Source organism: Excalfactoria chinensis, chromosome 5 (assembly GCF_039878825.1).
Source record: "Excalfactoria chinensis isolate bCotChi1 chromosome 5, bCotChi1.hap2, whole genome shotgun sequence".
NCBI lineage: Eukaryota > Metazoa > Chordata > Aves > Galliformes > Phasianidae > Excalfactoria > Excalfactoria chinensis.
Window position 1 is genome coordinate 51,163,131 of NC_092829.1, and position 12,731 is coordinate 51,175,861.

Consider the following 12,731-nt stretch of genomic DNA (forward strand, 5'->3'; position numbering starts at 1 on the left):
CTTAATATTGTTGGCAACAACAAAACGTTTTTCCTTTTTGAACTTTAAATTATGTTCGGGTTGGTGTTTTTTGAACAAAAGAAGCCTAGGACTCCAAGGGCAAAGGTTGTTGCAGTGGTGGGGCTGGGACCGTGGAGTTCCAATCCAGTCTGTGTTTACAGATTTGTTAGTGCAGGTCTTGTTCTTCCTGCCTGTGTTGTTAAAGGACAATATTGGTGCTGTCATTGTTGCATTCCTGAAATTCTTCAAGTAGATTTCAGTACCTTCATGGCTAAATATTTGCTTCTGAGTTTCACATTTGGAACAAATATGTTCCCCACCATTTCCTGTGGAATAAAATAGAGAACTGGGGAATCCAGCACTGGAGTTTAAGAATGGATTATCTTCCCCCATCCCTTGCCAAAGTTAGCAGTTCTGTAATATCCCAGGAAGGACGAGTTCATCGTTTGTTACTCTGAGTGACTGTGCAGATCTCTGAGAAAGCATTCATGATTTGGTGAAACCAAACAAGATTTTCATGTGATTGTGTTTCAGTGAGATAAATGATGAGTCCAGATCCGCAGATATTTCATTTATCCCATAATCATATAAATGTTCTACAGTACAGCGCTTGGTCGAATTTCACACCATACATCATTTTGTGCGTAACTGTTGGCCATTTGTAATGAATGTATTCATTGTTTCATGTTACAGTTCTAGCGTAGAGCCATACCATACTAATTTTCCTGTGTGCCTGTGGTGACGCTGAATGCAAGATTACTTGTCTTTTTTTCCTTTCCTTAAACCACTGATGGTTTTAAAGAGCTGCCACTGTAGCAATCCCAACCACTTCGTCTTATTCTCCTGTTACTAAGTTCGGAGTTGAGTGCAAGAAAATCAGCTAAGACTGACTTAAGGACCAAAGGAATTTGACCCCTAAGTACTCAGAAGGAAGCAAGCACTTGCTGAATGGAACAGATTAAGCGTGTGTGCTCTTGTATTTCAATGGGATGTTCGGAACCTCTTGCTGCTGATGTTTGCTGAGCAATCACTTCATCTGAGGCGCTTCAGGTTTTGTGATCAGAATGCAGGTTCCACACTGCTCCATGGAACTGACTTGAGAAGCCTCTCCTGAAGAGAACTTGTAAGCAAATATGTAGCATCTAAGGATTTAAAGAGTAAAATGTTGCTTTTTGTTGCTGTAGGCTGTCTAATCTAAAAAGACCTCTGCACTCCTGCTGTCAGAAAAGACCGTATATTTCAGTGAGAAGAGCTCCTTTTCTCCAGAAATATCCCCCAGTGTGCTTTTAGTCAAGTATGTTTTCCATCCTGTGAACCTTCAGGCTAAAACTTAGAAAACAGATGCTTGCTTCTTCTAGATCAGGATGAGGGTAAGTGTTGCGTGGAATTATTGAAAGCATGTGGCAAGTTGTAGCGGTGCAGGGCTGAGTGGGAAATAAGAAGGGAAAAGTTGTTTTGCTGAGGTTCAAGTGTGGTTCTGTTAGTGCAGAAGGGTGTTAGGAGAAAGGCTGAGGTATCCTGGTGTGTCCTAGGAGTTCTGCCCCGAGAACCTGCAGGGGGCTGCAAGTGATTGGACTTTCCATGTGAGCATCTGAGTACTTGAATCGGTTTGCTGAAGTATTTTCAAAGCCCATAATGACTGTATATTAGTACTTTAAAGCAGCTTGGGGTGGAGTATGGAGCTGTGTCTGGATAGCAGGTAGTAATGGGCAAATGAACTGGTTGATTCTGTGTTACATCTAAGGGCAGATTTCAGAGCAGAGAGCAGTTTCTTTGCCTTCTGGTGCAGTCACAAAGGCGGCTATGAGGGTCATCTTCGCTCTGTAGAATTTATTCTGTCTGTGCAACAAATGCAGTAGCAATGTGAAGCTGTAAGGTAAATGGGCAGACTTAAAAATCATGATCTTCATTGGCAAAGTATCCTGTGATTTCAAGCACAGAGTTAGTGTGAATTCTACCTGGAATTCAGCTAGACTGATCAATTTGCAGTGGATGTAATTAATCTATTCATTATTGGTGGGTTCCCATTGTTTCAGTGCTTTGACTTAACTGTCTGGATAGATCTCTAAAGTGTACTTGAGCGAAGATTGAATTGCATCTACAGTGTACAAGAAATGGAGTTTTCTTTAGGATAATGACATTAAAAAATGTCCAGAGAATTAGGTTGTGCCATTATTGACAAGTCCTAAAGAGGAAAGGTGACATTCAGATTTTCTTCTCTTTGAATAGTGAGTTTGATTTGTAGCACTAAAGCTTGATCTCTTTGGTTGTAAATCTAAGATGCATCATGTTCTCCCCATTTTTAGGGTGCCAATTGGTGCCTCTTGGATCCTGGGGCATTTGAAATCAGATCCTTTTGCTACAGCAAGCTCTGGGGTTGTCGTGCATCAGAGCCTGTGGAGCACACTGTAGTACATTACGAGTGTGCTCGGTCAGACTTGACGAAGTTGTGTGCCCCGTGTGCTCTGAGCATTATCAGAAGCAGATCTTTTCTGATGTCAGTCATTTTGTTGGAGTATGTGTTGAGTCAGTCCAAATGAGTAGCTGTGCTTATAATTGTACAACAAGTGATACCCATTAATGTCAGGAAATGAAAACAGAAGGCAGGCATGTTCCCAGTAATTAATAACACGCAGGAGTGCCTGGCATGGAGCCCTGAATTAGAAATAATGTATTTGTTGCTACGGTGCTGAGGGACGTTTTGCAAACTTCCATGTTTGGGCTGAGCCTCGGACAAGCCATAATGCAACATGACAGACATTTACAGAACAGTTATTCAGTTGTTTCTGTTTAATAATGAGTGCACTATAAATGATGAGTGCCATCCTCACCACAAGTTTCAAAGTGCCTGCTGTTCCGTTACTGTTCCCTTACGTACTGCAATGCTTTTGCCATTAAATAGAAAAATCCCCTTTCTTTGACTATCAGGAGTTCAACTGAGCAGCTTTAAGGTGTTTCCCACGTCTTAAAAGTAACATTAATATACATAGATATTTTCATTCCTGTCGTGTGTTCTATATCTCCTTCCTGAGAACAAGTACTGAAGGGGCTTTGTAAAGGGTGTTTCTCCTCTACTTCGTGTGTTTTGCCGTTGGCCAACTATGCTGTGGGTCTGCTCATGTGAGATCGTGCTCCCGGGCAGGAGGAGGAGAAACAGATTTAAATAATGGTTAAACCTGATAAGAACGATAAGAATGATGGAAACCAAGCTTATACAAAGGGCTTCTTCATCCTGCAACCACGTTCCTCCGATGCCGTGTCCTGCCATTACAATACTCCCAGCTGCCCATGGCAGTGAGGCACCACAACCAGGCTGTCCCCAGCACAACCTGCAGCTCACCTGAGGAGGCCGGAGCCACTTACTGAGCCAGCACAGAATCCTGCTGGATAGAAGATGATGGGAACAATTCCTAAACAGGACACTTGACATCAATGCAAAGAACACGCCTTGAAAGAGGAGAAAAGCAAGTCTAATAGTTACAGAGATGGACCAGTTCACCAGCATTTATGTCTGTTCAACAAGTGCCTCTGCAGTTGTACCTTAATCTGACTGAAGCTCCCAGGGGAGCTGTGTCTGATGAAGGCTGCCATGTCCCACTTACATCTGTACAGAGATCCTGTAATGCTTAAACAAGAACAGAAGTATCTTAATTGCACCCACAAATGCAACAGTCATAGATGGTATTAATCAGCCCGTAGAGGTCAAAACAAAAGCTGTGGAAAAGTGCTTTGCTGATGGATGTGAGATTTGGAGGGCATCATCGACTAAACTCTAACCCAGACCGCTTTCTTACTTATCTAATTGTATTGTAATTGCTGCTATTTGTAAATGTACCTGAATATACAAAGATTACCAAGATTTTTTTATGGTAAACACATGCAATCTTTTTTATATTTATATTAAAACGTGTATTCTGCAAACAACCTAATAATTACAGCTTTATATGTGTATCATTTTGTAGGATCTGTTACTACAAAGGACAACCAAACCCAGTACTGAAGTGCCTTCTGTGTTTTAAGCAGCTCAGACATTGACTGGGGAACACATTAAAGCCTTAAATGACAGAAGCCCCAAGAATCCTATGCTGAGTGCACTCTAATGATTCTGAGTAAACACAGTGTTTGGTTCTCCTCAGCTCAAGTGTGTCCACAAGTAGTGGAACTGAAACCGACAGCTGAGGGGTTTTTAGGGCGTGCATGTCTTGAGTTTGTAATATATTGGGCTTTGTCTCAAATGCGTTATTCCAGGTGGACATTCATTTCCATCTTTGTTTCGGCAGCGATTTGGACGTGTTAAATACAAGTTATTGAAGAAGTGCCAACAGGTGACAAGTATTTGGGGATTTCATGGATGTTATTTTCTGATTGTCATTACAGTATTTTTTGTGAAAGCCATTTGCCATGTTTCAGGTCTTTACCAGTTGTTTTCCAAACGTGGCCTTTAAGATACAAATGAACCTGGTTGGAACTGTCATAAGATTTCTTTGAGGCTTTCATCACCTCAGACCATTATACGCTAACAGTTTTCTGGTCACGAAACCGCAGTGATTCTTTGTGTTAACAGAACTGCAGTTGTTGGAAATAACTGCTATTTTGTATAAAGATTTGTAAAGATAACAGAGTGTGCCTTTGTACAATAGATATTGTGGATTTGGTTTTTATAATAAATATATTTTAAATATTTGATTAGGAGTCCTTGTGGGCGGTGATATTTCAGCATCTGCAACAGAGGCAACCAGCCTGTGGCACAGTGGTATCGGGCCCTGTTTGCTAACAACAGTGCTGCTGTCTCCTCATTCTTACTTCAAAATACAGCAGAAAGAGCAAGGAGGTGAAGAGGTTAATTGGAAAGCTGCACGTCTTTAGAATTATGACTGTTAGCAAGCTATCCAGCTTACCACAACTTTGTCAGCATCGTTACCCTGTCAAATTCATTGCAATTTGTTTCGATAACTGCTGCGGTTTTGCTATACCAGGTCAGGTCAGTATTTCTTTTTAATGTATAATATGTTTTAAATCATCTCGTTAGGAGACAAAACCAAATTTGTGACTAAAGACTCCATTTTTTTCAGGTGGGCATACTCGAGAACTAGCTTGCTAAGTCTAGTTTGGTCTTGCATTCTTGCAGTCAGTACAGATAATCTCAGGTGCGTGAAAACAAAACCACCTTTGTCCTGTCCTAACTGTGAAGTCAAAATAATCCTTACCCATCTTTCTGTTACATTCGCACAAGTGAAACTCGGTGTGTCTGGTGAGCTTTGACAATGTAAAGCTGAGTTCTCGGCACTGAATATCTCTGTTCTTTCGAAGGCCTCGGTGTGTCTGTGATCTCACAGATGGGAGATTTCTCAGAATAAGCAGTTCCATTAGTTTGTAACAGGGAAGAACTGACTGTGGAGCAAAGATGAGGGAGAAAGTGGACCAAAAATGATAAGAAAAGGCTCCTGGTGTCTATGAGAGGCTCCCTGAAGACATGGCAGAAAAGTCAATGGGCTGGAGAGGGCAAGCCAACCAATTTGTAAATAATGTCCTTCTGAGATCAAAACCTGTCATGTTAGAATTGTTTTGCTAATGAAAGTGCGATTTCTGTTTCAAAGACGTATCCTTTCACAGGGTAACAGTTCTAGCCCATCTGTAAAGCTGTGTGTCTCTAGGTATCAGCAATATCAGGAGCTGCCAGGAAAATCAAGAGGAGAATCTGGAGATGGATTTAAAAAATCTCAGCATCACAGTGTATGAAACCTATGTTTGGGGATAGATCTATTTTCTGTATAACTGATTGTTTCCCCTTTTGCTTCAGCCCTCTTAGAAGTGCTATTTCATTTTGGCACAAGCAGCCGGAGTAAAACTGTAGTCACCAAGGAGGGTGTCTGCTGGTGGGATTTTAGGCTGGTGTGTTGACTTGGGCATGTGGGCATACTAATATGAGAGGACAGGAGGAACACACATGCAGATATAGCAGCTGGCTCTTCAGTCCTACAGTAAGTCCTGTTAAGGTTGGAGAAGACCACACTGATGGAGGGTGCAGTGGGAGTACCTTTTCTCAGAGTGAGATATTTATTCTAAAGGTCTACCATGGAGACAATTACGTGATGACAATTTTTTTGCTGCTATTGCTGATTTTCCTTAACCCCAAAAAATCTAACACAGCAAAACTTTTTTCTGGGAGCAACATCTTTGCTAGGCAACACTGCCTGCGTAGCTACAGCAGCCATTTATTTAATGCATGACCCAAGGATGATGCGGGGGAATTTTGCCTGACGTGATGGAGAATGTGAGAAGTTGACAACTTTCCCAACAGTGGCTCATCAGCGGGTGAGAATAATCTCTGAAGGCTCCAGCTCTTGTTGCTTTGACAAGGATGCTTTCCCCTTGTCTTAGTGTGCCTCGGTATGCTCACAATTCATTCTTTTTACGCTTTGTTTAGCACCGCTCACATTTTAACTGTTTGCAATTTGCTGAGTTATGTTTATGCTTAAATCATTTCCATTTTACTTAGAAACAGAAATTGTCTCATTAAAGTTCACTGCTACAATGAACTCACTGTAAGTTGGCATTCCATTTGTTGTCACTTTTTTGTCCAGTATCCAGAGAACCTTGTTGTCGCATGACATTTTTTGGCCTAGTCAGTGGGATACCGGGTACACAATGACTGACAGCAAATGGAATGCCTCAGAGGAAGAGATGCCTAGAGAGGGTTGGGAGGGACTGGCCTGTATCCTGTACATGATCTGATCAAACTGCTCAGACCCAGCTAACGTTGGGGAGCAATCTGTGGGCAGCTGTCAATGCCAGAAAAAGAAACGAGGCAAAGAAAAGAAATCAAACTTCTGTGTTGCTGTTGGAGGGCATCTGAAAATCACAGAGATCATTTAGAAAGAGTAATTGAACAATTGGAATCTGATTTTCAGACTTAAGGTGATGTGAAGAATCTCGTGACCACTACAGAACTTTGGGGAGATAAGACTGAAAATTCTGTTATTGAAAATCACCATATGAGGGCTGAACAACCCTATTCCTCCAGTTTAGAGGCAGATTATATTGATCTGGGGGACTTGGATGCACGTGTTTGATTGTCCAGTGGCAAGGAGGAGCAATCTAATGGCCCTTTTGGAAAGGCAGATGTCTGTCCTTTAGCAAAGATTAGTGGCCAGCTTGGTCTTGGTAATGTAACAGGAAATGAAAGAGACAAGGAATTTTACTTTCACAGAAGTAATGAACATCTCTCGACGATTTAAGAACACAATGGATGTTTCTATCATTAAGTGGTTGTCTGACACTTGGGACAAGGGAGCTAGCACTCTCATCATCACTGATTCAGAAGTAGGAACTGTGTTATGAGCATTAAGGCAAGGCATTCAGACCATGATCTATAAAGTTTTATACTCATGGGAGAACTTTGCCCCAGTGATAGTTATCTCCATGTAATAATGCTTCTAATGGTGAATTCTCACTTGTTTTCTCTCCTGATAGTTGTAGTGTTTAGTACCTTAGTACCTTCTGTCACCTGTGTTTCTATATTTGGTCTATGAACTATGCTATATTTGATATTTTGCTGTACTTTCACTATGAAAACTACTGTTCCATTAATCATTTGTACTTCCTATTTTGGACCAGAAGAATGTAAGCTGACAAATGCAGCACACCAACTGAAAACTGTCATTCTATCATGTTACGTTCATTACTGTCATCTTCATGATGCTCTTATTTCCATGCAATGGAGACAATTTTACAAAGCATATCAGACCATTCTGCTCTCTTACCATTATACAAACATGGGCAGTCCTTAGTCTGGATTGCTCACTTGACCAGTCCTATTGATCCCGGGCTATTTTCTATGCAGCAGCAGCACATGTAAGAGCTTACCTTGCCAACATGGGAGGCAGGTGCTTAGTAAGTACTCAAATCCAGAGAATGAGTTTTCTTTATATCCTTTGTTTGCAGAGACCTGCATGGTGCCAGGGCATGAATATGAGGAGCATTTAGCATTGGCAGTAAGAGGAGACACAGTAAAGGGACTCCTCAACATGTCTTTCTTTCCCTCTGTCCTTGTTATCAACCATAGGATAAGTGCAAGCACTTTGGGTTACCTTTGTTTGCAGACTGTGATGTTTGACAGCAACTAGGAATGGTTTCTCTCATATGGGCTGTTTGTTTTGCTTGTCTGACAGGAAATAGTTGAGCATCTGAGTTCTAACAGAAAGGCGTTAGTTTACCCAGCAATTATGTGTCTCCTAACTACTGCTTGGTATTTAAAGATATTATTTGGTGTTAAGGAAAACAGGTATACACGTGTATGCTTACTTCCCTGTCCCTCACTTCTCTACTACCCCTGCTTTGTTTTGCTCCATGCCACAGGTGAGTCTCCAGTCCTTTGTTTCAGATATGGGGAGGATGAGGCCTCAGATGCATGCGTAGGATGCTGTGGGGATCCAAGGCTGCTGCTGAACCTAGGGGAGCTGAAAAAAAGCCATACTCAGGGCCAGGAGCTCACAAATAACCTGTCCAGGTAAGGTCTGCTCTAAATTGTGCTGTTTTTCAAGCATTTGCATATATCCAGAGTGTATTTCAATGAGAATGAGACCAAATTTCTGGAGACGCTTTTACACCTCCAATCCAGAGGGCAGGGATTTGTGTCTGCACGGGATGGTATTTTTTCTTCCAAGCAGTGGAGTAACTTGGGGCTTCCTGCTTCCATCACTGATCCAAACCTGCCACCTACTGTTTGTTAGAAGGGAGACATGGTGTAGTCAGTAAAAGCAGTGTAAACCTTAACCAAACTAGATGCAATGCTCCTTTGCACTGCAAAGCCAGCTGGATAACCTGGCCATCACAGGTTCATCTGCTCTCCACCATCACATACAGTGAATCATCCTGCAACACGATGCTTCAGGCATGCAGGTGTCAGGGAGCAGCAAGGCCAAAGCCTGGACAGTGGGAAGAAGCAAACAGAGCAGGGCAGGGGGTTAGTGGAGGTGGGAAAAACTGGTGTTAAAATGATACTGGCTTTGCAAAGCAACGCTCATCGACTACTTCACAGCAATAGCTCAGGGGGCCTCGGAGAGGAAGCCATGTCGATGGAGGAGGGAAACTTGAGGAATGAACCACAGAACAGCTGGGATTGGCAGGGCCCTGTGGGTCCATGTGGCACAACCCCTGCTCCAGCAGGGACAGCCAGTGTGGGGTGCCCAGCATTTTTCTTGTTGGACTTCGTGCCATGGCTGATCACCCAGACCCCCTGTCTTTCTATCTAGATCCCCTCCTAGTGTCATGCATGCCACTGACTGCAGTGCAGCATGGGGAAAAATCTGCTCCTGCTCTCCTGCTGCCTCTCCTCACAGGCCTTGGCCCTGGCCCGCTGCTGAGGGAGGGAGACCATGTTGATTGGGGTGCCAGGTGCCCCAGGACCGTCTTGCTTGTAGGGGCCCAGCTGGCTTTGGCGATGCAACTGGAGTGCCCTTCTGTGGCAAGATAGAGAACTGCAGTCCTCTTTCAGTCTCCTTTGTGCAAACACCTCACCATGCAGGTTTGCTGTGGGTGGGAGAGCCACAGGCTAAGCTCCCTGGAGGGGCTGAGAGGTGGCAGATGCCCACAGACTGGGAAGGAAATAAAGGGTTAAAGCACAGAGGGAGGGATGAGGCTACAGCTAGCAGATGTCTGGGGCTGAAAAGTAGGTCACCTATTTCTGCTGGGGGGGGTGGGATTTGGAAATCGACATCTATGTGCAAACAAAGCCAAGTAGCACATCAAGGAGTAGAACTGAAGGCTGGAGCCTGGCAGAGATCCTCTGAGGACACCGGGCTGCACATTAGAAATTGCTATTAATTAAGATTATCTTTTCAAAATTACTTTATCTGCATGCACACATTTAGCTCTTGTTGATGCCTTTGCCACAGAGTCCATGGGAGACCGTCACTCCTGAGGCTGTAGTCCTTGGTGTGTGTGTCTCTCTCTTTACTAATGTAAAAAGGGTTAAATACAACTGTCCAAGCAGGTCATGAGGTCTCCGTAAAGCATTCTCTGTCTCAGGGGTTGGAACTGTATATAGCTGAATGTGGTTGCTTACACATTATAGGAACCTAATCCAGGCACTCCTGATCATGTACATACACCACGCAGCTGGGAACAGCAGGCTGGGAGAGATAGGAAGAGATGGGGCGAAGCAAAGCAAGTGTGCCTTTATTTTCCTGAGAGAAGTACCATGGAAGTAATTTCTCCACCTTGTTTTTCCTCTGTGCTTGTTTAATCAGCTTAGCTATTAAAAGATAACAAGGGTTTAGGACTATCATTAGCTTGGAGTGGTCATGTGGCTGTACTGGTAATTAGCACTGCTGTTGAACTCAGCATTGTTTAATAGGTAACTATAAAAGCCACTACACTGCTACAGAAGCAAGAAAAAGTAAAGTTCCTCTGTTCTCCAATCTGCATCCATTTATATGTTTGCTTTCTTATCTTGTTTATCTTCTGTGATATTAGCATCTATACTCAACTTGTTTAACTGCTTGAAAAGGGTTTAAGACCCTACAGTCTAAATTTGCACTCCTGCCACACTTCTGCTGAGCTGCTCCGTGAACTTTCAGGTACCAAAAACCCCTGGGAGGGTCCTGAGGGGGCCAGGTGTCTCCAGTCTGAATTTGAACACAGTAACTCTGTACTGCTTGGATTGTGTCCCCAGGAGTGCCATTCAGTCAATATCCTGAGCCCCTGGGTATCCTCCTAAGGTACTGGGCTCTTCACATCTCTCCTTGGTTACATTTGCTTTTGAAGCACTGCCAGAGGAAGAAGAAACGAAGATGGGTGCTCCTCATACACAGTAGTCTAGTGTTAAGCTCACCCAGTAGAAGCTGCAGGGCAACATTCTCCCATTCCCTTCTTTGCACCTGGACATTAACAGTTTGCTTCAAAGGGCTAAAGAACATTGCAAACCATAACCTCAGGAACTGGAGAGAGAGACTGGGGGGTGGAGATATGCTAGGATATCCTGTATCAATCTATCTGACATCTGTATCATATCTAGCTCTGAAAACAGTGGGTTCACAAAACTTCAGGAAAAAATATCCTACATCTGGTTACTGTGCATCACAATTCTGTAACAATAATGCTTTGCTGGAGTGCAAAGGATGCAAGCAGAAAAGAAACACTGAAGTGGTACTGCTGAGAGGACTTTGGTGTAAAGTAAAGCAAGGGTCCAAGAAGTATAAAGCCTTCAAGGTAAGAAATTCTGTGCATCATGCAATTGCTTGCTTCTGCAAAGCCCTTTTTTGCTCAGCAAAGAAGTTATTTGGGCACCGGCCTAACTGATGAGCTACTTTGAGATCTGCAGCCAGGAAGGCCAACCTTAATGCAAGATTGCTTTGTTTCTTTCCATGGATATATCCATTGGCAGGGCTTCTTGGGTTCAACGCCGTGCACACTGTCTCCTATTGAAAGAGTAAAGGTGGGGGAAAGCGTTACAGGAGATAGGGAACTGAAATTACTGTGGGAGGGGAAAACATAGGGGACAGAGTACATGTTGGTTGGACGCTGTACTTACTTATTTCTGCAGCTTACAGTATAACTAGTTTTATTACCGGGGCATAATTTGGTGTCTGATGTTAATAATTAATATAATTGGGTCTTCCCCTGTTCCCCACCATTTCTAATGAGCAGTGTGTGCTTTTTTAGCTTCATAGTTAGGCCTCGTTGCCTCAGGAATCTTCTCGCTGCTGTTGCCTTCCCTGATCCCAAAACGGCCCTTTCCAAGGGGGATGGTATGGAGGTCCCATCCCAGTCCCCAGCAGCTTTTCCTTAGAAATGCTAATAGGATCAGCGTTGGAAATGAGATTAAAAGACCGAACTTGAACATTTTGTTTCAACTAAATGGATTAACTCGTGGGTTTGGTGCAGCCCAAAGCATCCACGTTCCCCCTCAGCAGCAAAACCATGAAGTCGTTGTTCAGAAATGTTTCTTCCTTCCCCTTAAAGCTACTTAGTTTTTGCAATGCTGATAAGCCCTCAGCCTAAATCATTAACATTCTTCGAAGGTTCTTTTTTTTCCCCTCTCTCATCCTGTGAGGAGGATAAAGGGGTTTGTGAGGGTTATGGCTAAATCTGGAGTGTTGGCGGCTCAGCCGGCCTCGCTCTACAGTCGTTACTTTGTTGTTGAATTAACACACAGACAAGAGTTGCGGTCCCGCACTGGAAGGGCACGGCCCGGCTCCCCCGCTTTGCTCTCACTTTAGCGACGGCAGAGCCACGGGCTGAGCTGGTTGGGCAGGTTACCCGCAGCCGCTTGCGAAGTCGAGCCGGTCTCCCAAGGAGGGGCAGAGGCGCTGAATCACGGCGGCAGCTGGCACAAGAAAAACGCATTATTTAAAGCCTTGCTTTTTCCGTCCTAGGCTCAACCGCATCCCAGCACGGAACACCGAGAGCTCCACGCTGCGCTTTAATCCGGGAATAAAACAACCCCTCCGCTGGAGAATGCGGGCATCGATCCCGCTACCTCTCGCATGCTAAGCGAGCGCTCTACCATTTGAGCTAATTCCCCACTGCGCAGCCTCCGTTCTCCGCACGCAGCCTCACTCCGCCCCCCCCGCACTTGTTGTCAGGCAGTTTGGCGCCCGCGCGGCGCCCCGAGGGGCGTGTCCCTGCGCAGCGACCAATGCGGAGGAGCGGAGGGGCGAGGCCGAAGGGAGAGCGCCACCGCACGCCCCTCCCGCCGCGGCCGCCCGCCGGCTCCGAGCGCCTCGGCT

General features: G+C 44.2%; 1 non-coding gene across 1 annotated transcript; it reads right to left on the reverse strand.

The window, feature by feature from the left end:
- Positions 1 to 12,453: 12,453 nt before the first annotated feature.
- TRNAA-AGC (transfer RNA alanine (anticodon AGC)) lies at positions 12,454 to 12,526 on the reverse strand. The gene has a single exon. It is a non-coding gene; the product is annotated as a tRNA-Ala (tRNA).
- Between the last annotated feature and the right edge of the window lie 205 nt (positions 12,527 to 12,731).